The sequence below is a fragment of the Mobula birostris genome, chromosome 2 (assembly GCF_030028105.1).
Source record: "Mobula birostris isolate sMobBir1 chromosome 2, sMobBir1.hap1, whole genome shotgun sequence".
In the NCBI taxonomy this organism is placed as follows: Eukaryota; Metazoa; Chordata; class Chondrichthyes; order Myliobatiformes; family Myliobatidae; genus Mobula; species Mobula birostris.
This window is the reverse complement of record NC_092371.1, coordinates 103,589,261-103,610,547: the sequence shown is the minus strand read 5'-3', so window position 1 is coordinate 103,610,547 and position 21,287 is coordinate 103,589,261.

The window sequence follows — 21,287 nt, the reverse complement described above, 5'->3', positions numbered from 1 at the left end:
TTATAAGGTAGATGTGGATGCCTTAGAGAGGGTGCAGAGGAGGTTCACCAAGATGTTCCCTGGATTAGAGAGCATGTCTTATGAGGATAGGCTGTGAGAACTTAGTCTTTTCTCTTTGAAGTGAAGAAAGGTGAGAGGTGACGATAGAGGTGTATAAGATGCTAAGAGGCATAGATAGAGTGGATAGCCAGTGCCTTTTTCCCAGGATGACAATGGCCAGTAATTTTAAGATGATTTAAGGAGAGTTAAGAGGTATATCAAAGATAAGATTTTTGCTCCCAGTGGTGAGTGCATGGAAGGTGTTGCCAAATGTCGTGGTGGAATCAGATACATTAGGGACATTTCAGAGATGCTTAGATAAGCACATGGATGAAAGAGAAGTGAGTCACCAGGTTACCTGAGAGGGAAAGGTTGGATTGATCTTAGAGTATGTTTGGGGCGCCATGGTAGCGTTGCTGTCAACATGACGCTAGTACATCTCAGGGCGCTCTGCAGTTCAGAGCTCAATCTGCAAAGAGTCTATACGTCCTCGCCGTGGAATGTGTCGGTTTTCCCAGTGTGTCTCGGTTCCCTCCCACAACTTAAATTGTCCCGTGATTAGGTTAGGATTGATCGGGTTTGTCAGGGGTTGCCGGGGCAGCATGTCTCGAAGGCCCAGAAGATATCACTAAATAAACAGGTAAAAGGTGGGCCCAACGTGATGGGCTGAAGGGCCTGAACTGTGTTGTGTTCTCTTACGATAACCCTGCTAATTTATTCTGATTTGTGCAATTGAACATTAGGAACTCACTCTGACCACAAGGACATTTACAGGGCTGTGAGTGCACTGAAAATAGTCATGGTCACTGTTACTACCCAAGGAGTTTGCCACAGAATAACTAAACGATTTTACCAGCAGATGGTATTATCTGTAGTTTAGGGAATGAGGAATCGTACATTAGTCACACGGTGATCACTTTGCACTATTATAAACTTGGTTCTACCCGTGTTCTTTCTTGTAAATATTCTGTATAATTTATGTTTAATTTACAAGGCAGCTGTTTATCTGATGCTATTTGCCTATAATGTTGGCACAAGTAAGTTTTTTTTATTGCAGCTGTGCATATGGCTACATGCGCAAACTTGTCTTTGACTTTGGCTTTGGCCGTCCGTAAGATGGGGAAAAATCTAGAGGAGTGCACAGCGTTTTGTTTAGGTGATGTTGCAGATGCCTTGGAGAATCGCTTAGTAATATCACGTCCTCACAAAAAGCCATGGACTCCTGCTTTGTGCAGAGGTCAAGATGGTTGAGGCCTGAAGGTCAAACCCGTGATTGGAGAGAAAACCCGGAGGTCAGTGCAGTCTGCAGGGCAAAGCCAAAGATTGAGGTCCAGTGGGTGGCTATCCTGGAGGTTGAAGACACAAGCTGGAGACTCCCGAGGTAGAAAGAGTGGGGTCAGGGCCAGCATGTGCGGTGACAGTTCGCTGTATGTTTCGCTGGACACGTGATAAATAAATGTACCTGAACCTGAGCCTGAATTTGAATCTGACTGACTGGAAATAGAAACAGCCGGCCCAGACAGCGAGGCAATGTGTTTACTGCACCAGTAATCAACACAATCCTACTCTCCTCAGCTTACAAATAAGATGAAAAGTCTGCAAGGCATTTTCCCTCCTGAGGGAAGCCATTTAAGCTGCTCCTAGTAATTAGTTGATATTTTATACTTGGCTTCACTTTATAGTGAAACTGCCCTCTGCGAATTAAGAATAGTTCACAGCCTCCTAAACCTGATTGCTGAACGGCTCAGCAAGGTCCTTATCCCTAAACTTTGGAGGTATTTAATTTTGTTTGTTCTTTGTAAAACAACTTGATTGTGTGGAATTGCTGAACGGAGAACAATTGAGGATATAAAACCAGTTAGAAATTGATTTATTTTAGTGGATTCAGTTTCTCTTCAAACATTTATTTCTTCTTTAATTGGCAATATTTGCACATATTCTTTTTGCTGTGTGAGACACTGAAGTGAATCTGTAGAAATACAATGGATGTTGGAACAGGTGTGTGTATGTGTGTAAGCCAGTGCTGGAACACTTTGGGGAGCATTAAAGCTGCACCCTACAGCTCAGTACGATGTGGTAAAGTATTACTTATGAGAGACAGCATAACCTTGTAAACTTTTGTCCAGGGGACCATAAGACATAGGAGAAAAAAGAGGCCATTTTGCCCATCGAGTCTGCTCTGCCGTTCCATCATGGCCGATTTATAACCATTCTCAACCCCATCCTCCTGCCTTCGTGATGCTCTTATTAATCAACCCTTGCTTTAAATATACCCAATGACTTTGCCACCAGTCGTCTATGGCAATGAATTCCACAGATTCACTGGCTAAAGAAATTCCTTCTTACCTCTGTTCTAAATAGTCATAACTCTATTCTAAGGTTGTGCCCTCTAGTCCTGGACTCACCCACTATTGGAAATACCCTCTCCATGTCCACTCTATCTAGGCCTTTTAATATTCTATAAGTTTCAAAGAGATTCCCCTGAGGTATCCCTCAGGTATCCCTTTCCTAACCATCCGGTATCCACTATTCTCACTGAAACTGGGCTGCCAGTCGCTACATTAGGTTGTTACTCATATCTCCTGGTGTTGTGAACTCTGTGTTTCCTTCCCCTCACTTCAGATTCAGAATCAGGTTTATCCTCAGCAACATTATGTCATGAAATATGTCATTTTGAAATGGCAGTATAGCACAAGACAGAAAAAAATTACTATCAATTACAATAAATAAATAGATCAGAAGATCTCTCTGCTAAAATTTTTGCATTATTTATGTATATATATATATTCCTGTTGTAATTTATAGTAATTGTTATATATTGCACTCAACTGCCACTGCAAAACAACAAATTTCATGACATGTCAAAGATAATAAGCCTGACCCCAATAAACAATGCAAAAGATAGTGAGATAGTGATTATGGGTTCATGGACTGTTCCGAAATCTGATGGTAGAGGGGAAGAAGCTGCTGTGTGTCTTCAGGCTCCTGTACCTCCTCCCTGATGGTAATAAAGAGAAAGGGGCACATCCCGGAGGGTGAAGGTCCACAAAGATGGATGCCATCTTCTTGGGGCACCACCCATTGAAGATGTCCTTGATGGTGGAGGAAGGTTGCTCCTGAGATGGAGCTGGCTGAATCAGGTTAAATATCACTGGCATATATTGTGAAATTTGCTGTTTTACAGTAGCAGTACATCAGTACATAGCAATACATAACATAACAACAAAACTATTAATTTTACTAAAGAATATGTATATATATATTACTGTGCAAAAGTCTTAGGCACATATAGCTAGGGAGCACCGTCTTTTGCACAATACTGTATTTGTCAACGTGGAGCAGAAAGCAAATCTGGCAGAAGCAAAGGATGTTGGGAAAGGCGAGGGTGAAGCACTGAGGGAGGAGTGTGGGCCAGGTGGCAGAGAAGGAGTGCCAGAAATGGCATTGGCACGGGTACAGACACACCCAGCCCTGAGACACCAGGCAAGGTCATTTGATTCCAAACATTTGGTTTATTGATCCTTACAGAATGTTTCTCTGGTGCTTTCTACTCTCTTCCACTTTTCCGAACCGTGATTCCCCTCTCTGTGACCCCTTCCCACTCTCAGCCCACAATAGGGACCCATATCAGAATCAGGTTTATCGTTACTCACATATGTCATGAAATTTATATTTTTTAAAATGGTAGCATACAGTGCTATACATAAAATTACTACAGTACTGTGCAAAAGTCTGAGGCATCTGAGCTATATATATTTGCTACAGGCTTTTGCACAGTACTGTAAATTAAGTAAGTAGAGCAAAAAGAGAGCAAATAAAAAGAGGTAGTGCACATTGCCATTCAGAAACCTGGGTGAGTGTCTTTAGGCTCCTGTACCTCTTCCTTGAAAGCAATCACCAGCTAATGGAGATACAGGATGCTATAAAGTTACGGCTTATGGAGACAGAGCTGGATTCTGTTTTCCTTCATTCATCAAATGAAGGTGGAGTTTGCTGCAAAGCCTACATTTACCAAGGCAGCCTCTCAACCTGCTGGGCTCCAGCTTATGTATGTGTTTTGGCACTGCTGGGTCCCAGAACGTCTAGTACAATTTCATTCAGGGACTGGAAAGGCATCCTGTCACACCTCACCTCTGCAACTCTTTGGACTATGTACATACACCAATACAGCCCAGGAACAGGCCTTTTGGCCCACAATGTTGAGCCGAACCAAATAAATTAGCAATCAAATGGCCAACTAACTTGATCTCTTCTGCCTGCACAATGTCTGCCACTACCACCCCCTCAGGCAGTGCATTCCTGGCACCCAGCGCTCTCTGTGAAAATAACTTGCCCTTTGCCCATCCCAGGGTGAGGGACATCTCGGAACGAGTCCCCAGCCTTCTTAAGTGGGAGGGTGAGCAGCCAGAGGTTGCGGTCCATGTCAGTACCTATGACATGGGTAAGATGAGTGATGAGATACTGCAAAGTGAATTCAGGGAGTTAGGTGCCAAGTTAAAGGACAGGGCCTTCAGGATTGTGATCTCAGGTTTGCAACCCGTGCCACGAACTAGTGAGGCCAGAAATAGGAAGGACATGCAGTTTAACACCTGGCAGGAGGGAGGGCTTCAGATTTTGCATCATTGCGCTCACTTCAAGGGAAGGTTGGAGCTGCACCGAAGGAACAGTTTGCAGCTGAACTGGAGGGGGACCAATACCCCAGTGGGAAGGCTAACTAGACTAGGGTTGCTGGGGAATGGGAACCAGAACCCCAGAACAAATAGTGAAGAGGTTGCAGGGAAGGATGTTGTTAAGCCTACATACAAAGTCAGGAATTAAAATGTGAAGCAAGGAATATTTTAAGAAAGATAGATGTGCTTAGAGCATGGATCAGCACGTGGAATTATGACACTGTAGGCATTCGTGTAATGGTTGCGGGGGGAAAGGACTGGCAGCTCGATATTCTGGGGTTCTGTTGATTTAGACGTGATAGAAAGGGAGGACTTAAAGGGGAAGGGGTGGAATTACTGGTCAGGGAAGATATCAATAGAGTGCTCAGTCAGGACAGATTGGAGAACTCGTCTAGTGATGCTTTGTGGGCAGAACTGAGGAATAAGAAAGGTATGAGCACATTAATGGGATTATATTATCGACCACCCAACAGTCTGCAGGAATTACAGGAGCAAACATTGACTTCTCAAACTTCTGCTAATGCCCCACCTCCCCCCCTTACCCCATCTGTTATTTATTTATTTACACACATTCTTTCTCTCACTCTCCTTTTTCTCCCTCTGTCCCTCTCACTATACCCCTTGCCCATCCTCTGGGTCCCCCCCTCTTGTCTTTCTTCCCGGACCTCCTGTCCCATGATCCTCTCATATCCCTTTTGCCTATCACTTGTCCAGCTCTTGGCTCCATCCCTCCCCCTCCTGTCTTCTCCTATCATTTTGGATCTCCCCCTCCCCCTCCCACTATCAAATCTGTTACTAGCTCTTCCTTCAGTTAGTCCTGACGAAGTGTCTCAGCCCAGGATGTCGTCTGTACCTCTTCCCAGAGGTGCTGCCTGGCCTGCTGTGTTCACCAGCAACTTTGATGAGGTTGTGATAATAGATGATTTTAATTTTCTACATGTCGACTGTGACTCCCATACGGCAAAAGGACTGGATGGGAAAGAATTTGTGAAACTGGAAACTGGATTATACATTAACTTTGCAGAAGAAGTCAGAGAATGTTTGTAGATGGCCACCTCTCTGACGGAAGCATGTGACTAGTGCTGGCCACAGGGATCTGTGCTGGATCCTTTGTTGTTTGTCATCTATATCAAAGATCTGGCCGATACTGTGGTTAACTGTGGTTAAATTTGCTGATGAAACCAAGAGTGGGGGTTGTAGTGGACAGTGAGGGAGACGGTCAAAGTTTGCAGCAGGATCTGGAAAAATGGGCTGAAAAATGACGGATGGAATTTAATGCAGACAAGTGTGTGGTGTTGCACTTTGGGAGGACCAACTAGGATAGGTCTTACACAGTGAATGGTAGGGCACTGAAGAGTGTGATAGAGCAGAGGGATCTGGGAATACAGGTCTGTAATTCCTTGAAAGTATAGTCACTGTTAGATAGGGTCATAAAGAAAGTTTTTGGCACGTTGGCCTTCATAAATCAATGTACTGAGTACAGGAGTTGAGATGTTATGTTGAAATTTTATAAGACATTGATGAGGCCTAATTTGGAGTACTCTGTGTGGTTTTGGTCACTTACATAGAATGTAGAAATTTACAGCACATTACAGGCTCTTCGACCCACAATGTTGTGCCGACCATGTAGTAACCTACTCTAGAAACTACCTAGAACTTCCCTACCGCATAGCCCTCTATTTTTCTAAGCTCCATGTACCTATTTAAAAGGCTCCTAAAAGATCCTATTGCTTCCACCACCACCGCCGCCAACAGTGCATTCCACGCATCCACCACTTACTGTATGAACATCTCACCCCTGACATTCCCTCGGTACCTATTTCCAAGCACCTTAAAACTATGCTCCCTCTTGTTAGCCATTTCAGCCCTGGGAAAAAACCTCTGGCTATCCACATGATCAATGCCTCTCATCATCTTATACACCAACAGGAAAGATGTAAATAAGGTTGACAGAGTACGGAGAAAAATAACAAGTATGTTGCTGGGACTTGGAGACCTGAGTTATAGGGAAAGTTTGACTAGATTAAGACTTTATTCTGAAGAACATAGAAGATTAAGGGGAGATTTGACAGAGGTATGCAATGTTATGAGGGTATAGATAGAGTAAATGCAAATAGGCTTTTTCCACTGAGGTCGTGTGATACTACAACTAGAGGTCATGGGTTAAGTGTGAAAGGTGAAATACTTAAGGGAAACATGAGGGGGAATCTATTCACTCAGAAGTTGCTGACAGTGAGGAATGAGCTGCTGGCACAATGTGGTGGATGCGGGAGTTGATTTCAACATTTCAGAGAAGTTTGGAGAGGGACATGATGGGAGGACTCTGGAGGGCTATGGTCTGAGTACAGGTCTATGGGACTAGGCAGATTAATGGCTCAGCACAGACTAGATGGGCTGAATAGCTTGTTTCTGTACTGTAATGTTCTATGACTCTATGACTCAATTTTCTTTGAAATTACCCACTTTCACCTTAAATGCATGCCCTTTGGTATTAGTCATTTCAACCCTGGGAGAAAAGATACTCTGTCTACTTTATCTATGCTTCTGATAATCTTATAAACCTCTATCAGATCTCCCTCAGCCTCGCTGTTCAATAGAAAGCAACCTCAATTTGTCCACCCTCTGATTATAGCTCATGCCCTCTAATCCAGGCAGCATCCTGGTAAACCTCTTCTGCATCCTCTCCCAAGCCTCGATATTCGTGGTACAATGGAGTGACCAGAACTATATGTAATATTCAAAACGTAGCCCAACTAGAGTTTTATAAAGCTGCAACACAACTTCCTGATCTTTGAACTCAGTGGCTGGACTAATAAAGGCAAGTGTGCCATAAGCCCTCTTAACCACCCAATCAAACCTGTGTGGCCACTTTCAGGGAGCTATGAACTTGGACCCCAAGATCCCTCAGCTCATCAGCACTATGAAAGGTCTTGCCCGAACAGTGTACAGTATCTTTGCATTTGACCTGCCAAGGTGCACCACTTCACATTTAGCTGAGTTTTAATCGGCCATTTCTTTGACCCTATATGCAACTGATCTATATCCTGCTGTATTCTTTGCCGATCTTCTACGCTGTCCACAACACCGCAAATCCTCGTATCATCTGCATGAAGACTGAGTGCTCCTGATAAAAATCCACCCACAGAACTGCTGGAGGGGCTCAGCAGGCCAGGCAGCATCCATGAAGAGAAATGTACAGTTGGCATTTCGGGTTGTTCCCGATTTATTCATCACCTGTACATGGAAGCAGACAGTGAAATGCTTTGTCGTGCTTTGAGTCCCTTAACCCAGAAAAAAAGCTAAACTGGGTTTCATTCAGTGTGCAGTTGGACAGGGAGACCTGTTTGATGGCAAAAGTCACCACAGTAGTAGTGCGATCACTTGAGTCTGGTAAGATGTTCTCCTAAGGGAGGTCGTTCTCATGTACAATACCAGGTACAATAATTGAGTGCAATATCTTCCAGGTTTTTAGATGTGACGTTGAATTTCTTTGAACTGCTTTTGATGCTATCTTTGAAGTGTTTCCTTTGCCCAACAGGGGCTCATTGACCTTTCTTCAAGTGTGAGGAAAGAATTTGTTTCGGAAGTCATGAGTTAGGCATCCAGATGGCATGACGTATCCAGCAGAGTTGGTGTTGCTGTATTGTGGGGGAGATGATGCTCATTTTGGCCTCCTGCAGTACACTGGTGTTGATACATCTGTCCTTCCAGCTGATCTTGAAAATCTTTTGAAGTTCGAAGTTCTTTGGTGGTATTGTTTAGGGCTTTCAGTTGTTTACAACATCTTACACACATATATTCTTGAGTGATAGGGTGGTAACTACAAATTTGGATTTGACCTGCTTTTTGTTGGGACTGGATAAATTTCCACATTGTCAGGTAGATGTCAGTGTTGTAACTCCACTGGAGCGATTTGGCTAGAGGCATAGCTAGTCCTGGCACACAGTCAAGATCATCACCTGCTCCCATGGCCTTTGCTACACTCAGTTCTGTCGGCCATTTTCTGACACTACATAATCAGATCTGAAATAGTGAGCACAGACTTCTGTGATTACAAGGACCCTGGTGAACACTGATGTACATACTATTTGAAGCCTGCTGATTTACACAGTTGCACATATTAACCACGTGTAATTTTAGGTCTTGAACCCTTGGCCAACCAAGTCATGATACCATATTTGGACACCATAAAATGCTGATTCTTAGCTAAAAGAAGTTGCAATTTGTAGTGTAGGGTGCCTTCAAGAATTGTGGATATACCAGGGTATTTAACTTAGAACATAGAATGTAGGAGAGTACACCACAGTACAGGTCCTTCTGCCTACAATATTGTGCCGACGTGTTAACCTACTCTAAGATCTATCTAAACCAAGGGTTCCCACCCTGGGGTCCACAGACTTCTCAGTTAAAAGTAGCTGTCCATAACATAAAAAAGGTTGGGAACCCCTGACCTACACCTTCTTTTCCACAAGCCCTCCATTTTTCTATCAAACATGTGCCTATCTAAGAGTATCTAAGATGTCGCTAATGGATCTGCCTCCACCACTGGCCCTGGCAGGGTGTTCTACGAACCCACCACTCTCTGTGTAAAGAAGAGGCAAGGCAATGGTAGTGATTTCAAGTAGAATATAGAACAACACAGTATAGGCTCTTCCATCCACAGTATTCTGCCAACTTTTTAACCTGTTCTTAAGATCAATTTAACCCTTCCCTCCCACTTAACCCTCCATTTTCCTTTCATCGATATGCCTACCTAAGTCCGCAGCCGTCCGGTGAAAAATGATATCGTATCCGTTAAATAGGGGCCATGGACAATTCTGGTTTGATGGAGACAGTCATGAAAGCACAAAGGGACATCTGGAGAAATTTCTGAAACGCTCGTTCGCTGCTGTCGTTACTGTGCGGTTGGGAATCTTCCGGAGGGAAGGCCTCAAAATTCCCGGCTTTGTCTGCTGTTGGCGACCGAGATTGAGGTTGAATTGTTCGGACAGAGATGGCGCTCAGTACTTGGTGTCGGGGAGCTGATTCGGAGGCTCGAAGTTTTCGAATGACTCAGAGACGGATTGTGGTCGGGCATGGCAGGGAGAGTTTTTCTTCCTTCTCCCGTCTGCGTGAGATGTGGGACATTTGAGAGACTTTGAACTTTTTATTGTGCTCATGGACTTCTTCATCAAATTATGGTACTGTTGTACTGTTGTAACTATATGTTATAATTATGTGGTTTTGTCAGTTTTTTCAGTCTTGGTCTGTCCTGTGTTTTGTGGTATCACACCGGAGGAAATATTGTATCATTTCTTAATGCATACATTACTAAATGACAATAAAAGAGGACTGCGTGTCTTCATAATCTAAGTGTCTCTTAAATGTCCATAATGTACCTGCCTCCACCATCACTCCTGGCAGCATCTTTCATGCATTCACCACTCTCTTTGTAAATAAAAACATTCCTCTGTACTTTCCTCGAATCACTTTAAAATTATACCCCCCCCCCCGCCCCCGTATTGGCTATTTCTGCCCTGGGAAAAAGTTTCTAGTTGTCCACTCAGTCTATGGTTCTCACCACCTTGTACATCTCGATCAAGTCATCTCTCATCCTCCTTCACTCCGAAGAGGTCTCCTCCCTCTACTCAGTGTTTCTGTTCATCTGCGGATGGTACTTTACTGCTTGGGTTTGAAAGCTGCTCATGTATTGGGGAAATTATTGCACTTCAGTGAAAAATACCCGGGGGGAAATCCCTGCTAGTATTTATGTGATCATAAATCTCTTTTCTTGCAAAGCTTGTCTGCTTCCATTATCATTTAATTTACAGGTAATGTTTACACTGGGTTGGAATTGTTATTAACATTGAATATTGATGCACAATAGTGTAAGCTATGCACAGCTTCTTATTAAATCAGGCCAATTATGGAATAATACCTGCATACTTCTGAAGTGATGATGAGCCTGTGTAACTGTGGTATATGATGTGTAATTGTATTTATTTGTACTTATTGTGCAGATTGCAAGTTTGTAGCCATTTAAATCATTTTAATAAAATTAGAATAAAATTTAAACTAGCATAAACAAATATCTTGTGACCACATTTTTCATAAGCTGCAAAACGTACAGATAACAACTAAACCTACGACTGTGTGGCCAAGCACAGCTCCAGTGCCATATTCAAGTTTGCTGATGTCAGCAGCGTCATTGGCCAAATCAAAGGTGGTGATGAACAGCATAAATGAGGGAGATTAAAAATCTGGCTGAGTGGTGTCACAACAATATCAATAGGACCAAGGAGCTGATAAAGGTATGCAAAATGATGAGGGGTATAGAGAGGGTAAATGCAAGCAGGCCTTTTCCACTGAGGTTAGTTGAGACTAGAACTAGAGGTCATGGGTTAAGGGTGAAAGGTGAAATGTTTCAGGGAACATGAGAGTAACCTTCTTCACTCAGAGGGTGGAGAGAGTGTGGAACGAGCGGCCAGTGGATGTGGTGGATGTAGGTTCAATTTCAACATTTAAGAGAAATTTGGATAGGTACATGGATGAGAGAGGTATGGTTCAGGTGCAGGTCAGTGAGCTAGGCAGAATAATTGTTCGGCATGGACTAGATGGGCCAAAAGGCCTGGTCTGTACTGTAGTGTTCTATGACTCTATAAGTTTAACTTCATTTGGAATTCTAAGTTACAGATTTGTAATTTTCTGCTGTGGCCACACTTGACAAATTAGTGACAACTGTTGAAACTCTGTTATAGATCCATAGAGCACTCACATTCCCCTTAAACTGAACTGAATTGACGGAAGAAAGGGAGGTTGGCTCACAAATAGAGAAAGCTTGGAGACAGTGTGAAAGGGAGGATAGGCAGGTGATAGAGACGGAACGCACTCAGACCAATGGCTTGAGATGCGTCTATTTTAATGCGAGGAGTATTATGAATAAAATGGATGAGCTTAGAGCGTGGATCAGCACTTGGAGCTGTGATGTTGTGGCCATTACAGAGACTTAGATGGTGCAGGGGCAGGAATGGCTACTTCAAGTGCCAGGCTTTAGATGTTTCAGAAAGGACAGGGAGAGAAGCAAAAGAGGTGGGGATGTGGCACTATTGATCAGAGATGGTGTCACGGCTGCAGAAAAGGAGGAAGTCATGGAGGGGTTATCTACGGAGTCTCTGTGGGTGGAAGTTAGGAATAGGACGGGGTCAATAACTCTACTGGGTGTTTTTTATAGACCATCCAATAGTAACAGGGATATCGAGGAGCAGATAGGGAGACAGATTCTGGAAAGGAGTAATAATAACAGAGTTGTTGTGGTGGGAGATTTTAATTTCCCAAATATTGATTGGCATCTCCCTAGAGCAAAGGGTTTAGACGGCGTGGACTTTGTTAGGTGTGTTCAGGATGGTTTCCTGACACAATATGTAGTTAAGCCTACAAGAGGAGAGGCTGTACTTGATCTGGTATTGGGGAAATGAACCTGGTCAGCTGTCAGGTCTCTCAGTGGGAGAACATTTTGGAGATAGTGATCATAATTCTATCTCCTTTACCATAGCATTGGAGAGGAATAGGAACAGACAAGTTAGGGAATCATTTAACTGGAGTAAGGGGAAATATGAGGCTATCAGGCAGGAATTTGAAAGTATAATTTGGAAACAGATGTTCTTGGGAAACGTACTGAAAAAATGTGGCAAATGTTCAGTGGGTATTTGCATGGGGTTCTGCATAGATACATTCCCATGAGACATGGAAAGGATGGTAGGGCACAGAAACCGTGGTGTACAAAGGCTGTTGTAAAGCTAGTCAAGAAGAAAAGAAGAGCTTACAAAAGGTTCAAAAAACTAGGTAATGATAGAGATCTAGAAGATTATAAGGCTAGCAGGAAGGAGCTTAAGAATGAAACTAGGAGAGTCAGAAGGGACCATAAGAAAGCCTTGGTGGACAGGATTAAGGAAAACCCTAAGGCATTCTACAAGTATGTGAAGAGCAAGAGGATAAGACGTGAGAGAATAGGACCAATCAAGTGTGACAGTGGAAAAGTGTGTATCAATCCGGAGGAGATAGCAGATGTACTTAATGAATACTTTGCGTCAGTATTCACTATGGAAAAGGATCTTGGCGATTGTAGGGATGACTTGCAGCAGACTGAAAAGCTTGAGCATACAGATATTAAGAAAGAAGATGTGCTGGAGTCTTTGGAAAGAATCAAGTTGGATAAGTCACTGGGACTGGATGAGATGTACCTCAGGCTAATGTGGGAGGTGAGGGAGGTGATTGTTGAGCCTCTGGCGATGATCTTTGCATCATCAATGAAGACGGGAGAGGTTCCGGAGGATAAGAGGGTTGCGGATGTTGTTCCATTATTCAAGAAAGTGAGTAGGGATAGCCCAGGAAATTATAAACCAGTGAGTCTTACTTCAGTGGTTGGTAAGATGATGGAGAAGATCCTGAGAGGCAGGATTTATTAATGTAACCCACAGGCTCGCCCAGCTCATGTTCATCTAGGGGAAACAGCCTTCGGTCCAGCCAAACTGGGTAATCACATTTGTGTGGATGCTGTGTAATGTACCCCCAGATACAAACCCACAATGCAAAATATCAGACAGTACACCATATGCAATTAAATGATTGAACTTTATGAATCTTAATCTGAATATAGGGTTAGTAATGAAAATAAACAAAAAAAAGAAAAAGGGCCCAAGTCAAGTCAAAGTCACTTTGGAGCTCACTCACTAGTCATTCTTCCACCATCGGTCTCCTCCGAACGTCGCTGACCTTCGGACCCTCAGATCCCAGTCCACTCCGTCCGGTGGTCTACCAGCTCTCTCCACATGCGTCTTCCCTTTACATCTCTCCTCGACAAAAGACCACGAAAACAACATCCTTCCAGATACACAAAACAAAACAACAATCCCCGATTGGCTAACAGTCCTGTTATCTCCAGCAATAACCCAAACATTGCTGCTACAGAGAAACCGTTACTTCAACAGTGAACATTACAGATAAGCCATTATATTAGCATTAGCAGTGAAGCTTTGCAAAGAAGCCATTACATGAACATTAGGAGAAGCATAATATGATTAGGAATAGTCAGCATGGCTTTGTGAAAGGCAGGTCATGCCTTACGAGCTTGATCGAATTTTTTGAGGATGCTACTAAACATACTGACGAAGGTAGAGCTGTAGATGTAGTGTATATGGAATTTAGCAAGGCATTTGATAAGGTACCCCGTGTAAGGCTTATTGAGAGAGAAAGGAGGCTTGGGATCCAAGGGGACATTGCTTTGTGGATCCAAAACTGGCTTGCCCACAGAAGGCAAAGAGTGGTTGTAGACAGGTCATATTCTGCATGGAGGCCAGTGACCAGTGGTGTGCTTCAGGGATCTGTCCTGAGACCTCTACTCTTTGCGATTTTTATAAATGACCTGGATGAGGAAGTGGAGGGATGGATTAATAAATCTGCTGATGACACAAAGGTTGGGGATGTTGTGAATATTGTGGAGGGCTGTCAGAGTTTACAGCAGCACATTGATAGGATGTAAAACTGGGCTGAGAAGTGGCAGATGAAGTTAAATCCAGATAAGTGTGAGGTGGTTAATTTTGATATGTCAAACACGATGGCTGAATAAAGTATTAATGGTAAGACTCTTGGTAGTGTGGAGGAACAGAGGGATCTTAGGGTCCGAGTCCATAGGACACTCAAAGCTGCTACACAGGTCGACTTTGTAGTTAAGAAGGCATACGGTGCATTGGCCCTCATCAACCGTGGGATTGAGTTTAAGAGTCGAGAGGTAATGTTGCAGCTATATAGGACCCTGGTCAGACCCCACTTGGAGTACTGCGCTCAATTCTGGTCGCCTCACTACAGGAAGGACGTAGAAACCATAGAAAGGGTGCAGAGTAGATTTACAAGGATGTTGCCTGGATTGGGGAGCATGCCTTATGAGAATAGGTTAAGTGAACTCAGCCTTCTCCTTGGAGCGACAGAGGATGAGAGGTGACCTGATAGAAGTGTACAAGATATTGAGAGGCATTAATAGTGTGGATAGTCAGAGGCTTTTTCTCAGGGCTGAAATGGCTAGCACGAGAGGGCATATTTTTAAGGTGCTTGGAAGTAGGTACAGAGGAGATGTCAGGGGTAAGTTTTTTACGCAGAGAGTGGTGAGTGCGTGGAGTAGGCTGCTGGCAACAGTGGTGGAGGCAGAAACGATAGGGTCTTTCAAGAGACTCCTGGATGGGTACATGGAGCTCAGAAAAATAGAGGGCTACGGGTAAGCCTAGGTAGTTCTAAGGTAAGGACATGTTCGGCAGAGCTATGTGGGCCAAGGGGCCTGAATTGTACTGTAGGTTTTCTATGTTTCTATGTTTCTATGTTATACATTTCATCTTTCATTCTTAACCTAAGACCTCTAGTTTTAGTCTCACCCAACTCCAGTGGAAAAAGCCTGATGCATGAGCCCTATCTATACCCCTCATAATTTTATATAACTCCATCAAATCTTCTCTCATTTTCCTACAATCCAGGGAATAAACTCCTAACCTATTCGCTCCCTAACACAATGGGTTGTAATTTAGCCTGGATGTGACCATTGCTTGGGGTGGCGATTGAGGTTTGGAGAGAGGGTTGTTGATGTGGACTATTAGGAAGTGATATAGGACAAATATTCTGCATTATGTAACTAGTGATGGAAGAGACAGTGGCCTCTGGAATCTGGAGCAAAGAGCAAACTTCTGAAAGAACACAGAAATCAGGCCACATTTTTAGAAAGAAATTTTGGGTTGAAATCTGACATCTGGACCAGGTGAATCCAAATGAAGTTCAAATTTCAAAGTAAATTTATTATCAAAGTACATATAGGTCACCATAAGCAGCCCTGAGAGTCATTTTCTTGTGGGCATACACAGTAAATCCAAGAAACACAGTGGAATCAATGAAAGACCTCATCCAACAGGACGGAAAAAAACAGCCAATATGAAAAAGACAACTGAACCCCCTTTCTTTCCGTGCAACTCAGGAAACGATGCCTTCGCCATCTCTGGCAGTTTCCTAACTCAGTGCCAAGAAATCCTCTGTTCTCCAGCCTCATATGTGGCTGTACACGGGTGTACACACTCCGGTCTTGCCAAATCTGTGAGACTGGGATGTCTCTCCCACCCAAGCCCTAGTTTGTGTGAATGCTGTGTGATTTACTGCCCTATTACAGCTCATCGGCAGGAAATAACAGACTATACACAGTACACAATTAAAGGAAGCATATTTATGAATAGTAACTTAACCACAGAGTTATTAAAAAAAAAACAAAAAGTAAACAGTCAAATGTGCAGAGGTTGGAGCTCAAATCTACCAAGAGTCATATTTACCGATCCTCAGTAGACTCCTGCACCTTCCTCCATCGAATCACGGATTCCACTGGATCGAATCCTACAACCGGTTCTCTCCAGTGTTATCTGTCTTCATTTGCCGCCAAACAAAGACAAAGCTCATACCAGGGTCAGGCACTCAAATAGCACCCTTTCCTAATCTTCCCTCCTAATTTGATGGCCCACATTCCTAAGCACCCATTAACTCAAACACTTCTACAAAAAAGACCATTATATAATTATGATTATGAGGACACACAGTCCACTTTTATTGTCATTTAGTAATGGATGCATTAAGAAATGATACAATGTTTTTCCAGAATGATATCATGAAAACACATGACAAACCAACTTAAAAACTAACAAAAACCACATAATTATAACATATAGTTACAACAGTGCAAAGCAATACAATAATTTGATAAGAACAGACCATGGGCACAGTAAGAGTCTCAAAGTCTCTTGAAAGTCCCATCATCTCACACAGACGGTGAACCTCCAGCGCCGCAAACTTGCCGATGCAGCATCCTGGAAGCATCCGACCACAGTCCGACTCCGAATCCATCCGAAAACTCCGAGCCTCCGACCAGCTCTCCAACACCGAGTACCGAGCACCTTCTCTGCCGAGCGCTTCGACCCCGGTACTGGCAACAGGCAATATGCAAAGCCAAGGATTTGGGGCCTTCGTCTCCGGAGATTCTCTATCGCACAGTAGCAGCGGCAGCCAAGAGGGCATTTCAGAAGTTACTCCAGACGTTCCTCTGCACTTCTCATGGCTGTCTCCATCAAATCCGGATTGTGCACAGCCCACTAGTTACACATAATCGATATTCATTCAGAATGGCCGCGGGCGCTGTGTCGCACGGCCATCTTCTCCTCCCTTCAATTACATGAAAAACCCTACAACGTTAGCAGTGAAAACTCTGCCAGTGTGTTACAAAACAAACTGAAAAGATAAGCAATAAATATTAAGAACACGAGATAAGGGTAAAGGTAGCTGTGTGGAACGAGCTTCCAGCAGAAGTGGTTGAGGCAGGTTCGATGTTGTCATTTAAAGTTAAATTGGATAGATATATGGACAGGAAAAGAATGGAGGGTTATGGGTTGAGCGCAGGTCGGTGGGACTAGGTGAGAGTAAGAGTTTGGCATGGACTAGATGGGCTGAGATGGCCTGTTTCCATGCTGTAATTGTTATACGGTTATATGGTTATATAAGGGTGCTTGGGTGTGAGTCCATAAATTGTGGGAACAGTTCAGTGATGGAGTGAGTGATGTTGAGTGAAGTTACCCCACTGGTTCAAGAGCCTGATGGTTGAAGGGTAATAAATGTTCCTGAAGCTGGTGTTCTGGATCCTGAGGCTCCTGTATTTTCTTCCTGATGTCAGCAGCAAGAAGAGAGCATGGCCTAGATGGTGGGGGTCCTTGATGATCGATGCTGCTTTCCTCCAACGGCGCTCCATGTGGACGGATCTTGAGCTGAAACACTCTTTGTCCGTGGTGTTGCCTGACCTGCTGAGTTCCTCAAGCAGTTTGCTTTGTTGCTGAATTTATTTGTCCAGCTGCCTGAGTAAAGGCTGGCAGCCTTTTGGGCATGGGCCTCCTCCATGGAGACAAAGCGTTTAAATCCCTGAATCCATGAACGCTGCAGCAGTCTGCAGTCGAACACAATACAGCTCGTCTTCTGCTAAGCGAGTACTGGTGCAGCATCAAATCCAACTTGAACGCCAAACCATACTGCCTCCAGTGAAGCGCACTGACTCCGAAGCTTCTCTCCTGGGCAACTGTAAACAGGCGACACCGTGGTTTGAGGCCTAGTTCTTGCTATGACCAAGGCCACCTGCTCCCCCGCTTGCCTGCCTTTCCGTCTGTTAACAAGTCGGTGAATCGCACTTGCAGCATTCCATGTTAGCATGATTGACAATCCACGTAACCAGAGGCACCAAGGTGCCATTCAAATCTAATTTACTTTTCCACCCTGAGAGGTGAAAATGGAAGACTTTTTCACCTTGTTGAAAGCATATTGGAGTCACATTGGTTATTACATACAAGACAAAACCTGTAAGCCCATAAAATTGTTAATAATATGTAATGAAATGCAAGCCTGTGAATTAGCTATTATTATTTTCTACTGATCTGTGATTTCACATCGTATTGAGCAATCATTAGCTCCACATGGGTGATGGTCTTTGCAAATCCCGGAGAGATTAATCAACAGTAGCATTCCCTGAATCCTGTGGAGGATTAGGCTGGAAAGGCACTTTTCCATATTCATTTGTTTCTCCCCGTGTCTTGGATTCATTTTCTCAATCCACGAATGCACTTGGGTCGGATTCTTGAACCTATTGCAGCAATTAGGATATCCAACACAAGATTGCTAACAAATGCAGGAATTATTAAATCAGGGCACCCTTGAGATTGGCTTTGGGGCTGCTGTAACTTTGGAAAGATAAGACACACAGGGCAAGTTTTCTAAGTTTTACGGAAGGTATATTGCAAAATAACACATAAATCAATAGTGCGAGACATTCCACAGGAACCTGAGCGGTTTGAATTCTTTAGTTAATTGGATGCAGGGTAATAGATTCTGCATCAGGAATCATAGAATATAGAACACAGGACAGTACAGCACACTACAGGCCCTTCAGCACACAATATTGTGCTGAACTTTTAACCTTCTCCAAGACCAACCTAACCTTTCCCTCCTACATAGCTGTCCATTTTTCTTTCATCCATGTGCCAATCTATGAGCCTTTTAAATGCCCCTTATACATCTGTCTCTACCACCTCCCCTGAAGGGCACTTCACACACCCACTACTCTGTATAAACTACGTACCTCTGATATCCCCCTCTATAATTTGCTCCAATTACCTTAAATATATGCCCTCTCTTACTAGCCAGTTCCACCGTGGGCAAAGTCTCTAGCCCTGCACTTGATTTACATCTCTTATCATCTTGTACATTTCTATCAAGTCACCTCTCATTCTTCTTCGGTCCAAAGAGCAATCCAGGCAGTATCCTGCTCAATTTCCTTTGCGCATTCTCCAAGGCGGTGAGGAGATTCCATGATATATCTATAAAAGGAAACTAATAATCACTTGAAGAGTAAATAAGTGCAGACCTGTGCAGATGAGCAGATGTGTGGTATTCATCGACTTGTTAAACACCTCTTTTAATGAGCTGGCATGGATAAATAGAGTTTCTCTATCCTGTGGTCAAGGTGTAGAACTTAGGTTTGTCTTGCTGGGATTGGGAGAAGGTAAGATAGCAGAATTTAATTTATTAAATGTCTACTAATTATAATCCAGAAAATTGTTCAGGAGGCATGAGGAGCCACACGGACAAGACAGCCTGCGCGCTTGGAGTTTGGGGTCCCATCATTGGCTTGTCCGGAGGTCAATACCAAAGATCAAAGTCTGACGTTTGATTTGAAGTCCGATGACCAAAACCTGGGGACTGGAGGCCTACAGGCTCGTCTTGGAATTGGAAGACTGTCCACGGGTGTGGATGGATGGGTGGGAGGAATGGGAGTTGTTTTGCTGTTGTTGTTTTGTGGCTTGTTGTGGTCTGTGTTGTTCTGCCAAACACAGTAAGCATGCTATGTTGGTGCTGGGATGTGTGGAAACACTTACGGGCTGCCCCCAACACACCTTTAGGCCGTATTGGTCAATGACACATTTCACTGTATGTTTCCATGTTCACACGATAAATAAATCTGAATCTGAATCATTGTATTTAGTAAGCCACAGAATGAGCACTATGCCTTCACCCTGACCTTCTTGCTTGGTGTTTCAGTTTTAGGAAGACCATAAGACCATAAGATATGGGAGCAGAAATAGGCCATTTGGCCCATCGAGTTTGCTCTGCTATTTCATCACGCTGTTCAAATTTACTTCTCTGCCTTCTCCCTGTACCCTTTCATGCCCTGACCTGTCAAGAATCTATCAACCTCTGCCTTAAATATATGTAAAGACTTGGCCTCCACAGCTACCTGTGGCAAAGAATTCCACAGATTCACCACTCTCTGGCTAAAGAAATTCCTCCTCCTCTATGTTCTGAAAGGATGTGTCTCTGTTCTGAGGTTGTGCCCTCTGGTCTTAGACCTTCCCACCGTAGGAAACATCTTCTCCACATCCATTCTATCAAGGCCTTTGACCATTTGATAGGTCACCCATCAGTCATCTGATTTCTAGTGAATACAGGCCCAGAGCTATCAAACACAAGGACAAACCATTCAATCCTGGAATCATTTTCTTGAACCTCCTTTGAATCCTCTCCAGTTTCAGCACATCTTTTCTAAGATAAGGGGCCCAAAACTGTTCACAATATTTCAAATGAGGCTTCATCAGTGCCTTATAAATTCTTAACATTACATCCTTGCTTTTATGTTCTTGTCCTCTTGAAATGAATGCTAACATTCCATTAGCCTTCCTCACCACAGACTCAACTTCAGGGAATCCTGTGCAAGGACTCTCAATTCCCTTTGCTCCTCAATTTTTTAAAATTTCCTCTCCATTTTAAAAAAAGAGTTAATCCTTTCATTTCTTCTACCAAGGTGCATGACCATGCACTTCCCAACATTGTACTCCATCTGCTATTTCTTTGCCCATTCTCCTAATCTAAGTACATCTTCCTCAACTTCCTCAAAACTACCTGCCCCTCTACCTATCTTCGTGTAGTCTTCAATATTTGCAACAAAGCCATCAATTCCATCATCCAGATCATTGATATATTAGGTAAAAAAAAAATTGGTCCCAAGATAGACCGCTGTGGAACACCACTAGTCACTGACAGCCAACCAGAAAAGGCTTGCTTTATTCCCACTCTTTGCTTCCTGCCAATCAGCCACTAGAATCTATGCTAGAATCTTTCCTGGGCTCATAGCTTGTTAAGCAACATCATGTCTGTCACCTTGTCAAAGGCCTTCTAAAAATCCAAGTACACAACATCAACTGATTGTCCTTTGTCTATCCTGCTTGTTATTTCTTCAAAGAATTCCAACAGATTTGTCAGGGAAGATTTTCCTTTGAGAAAACCATGCTGACTATGCCCTGTTTTATCATGTGCCTCCAAGTACTCTGAGACCTCATCCTTAATAATTGACTCCAACATCTTCCCAACCACCAAGGTCAGACTAACTGGCCTATAGTTTCCTTTCTTCTCCTCTCCCCCTTCTTGAAGAATGGAGTGACAATTGCAAATTTCCTGTCTTCCAGAATCTAATGTTTCTTGCAAGATATTTTC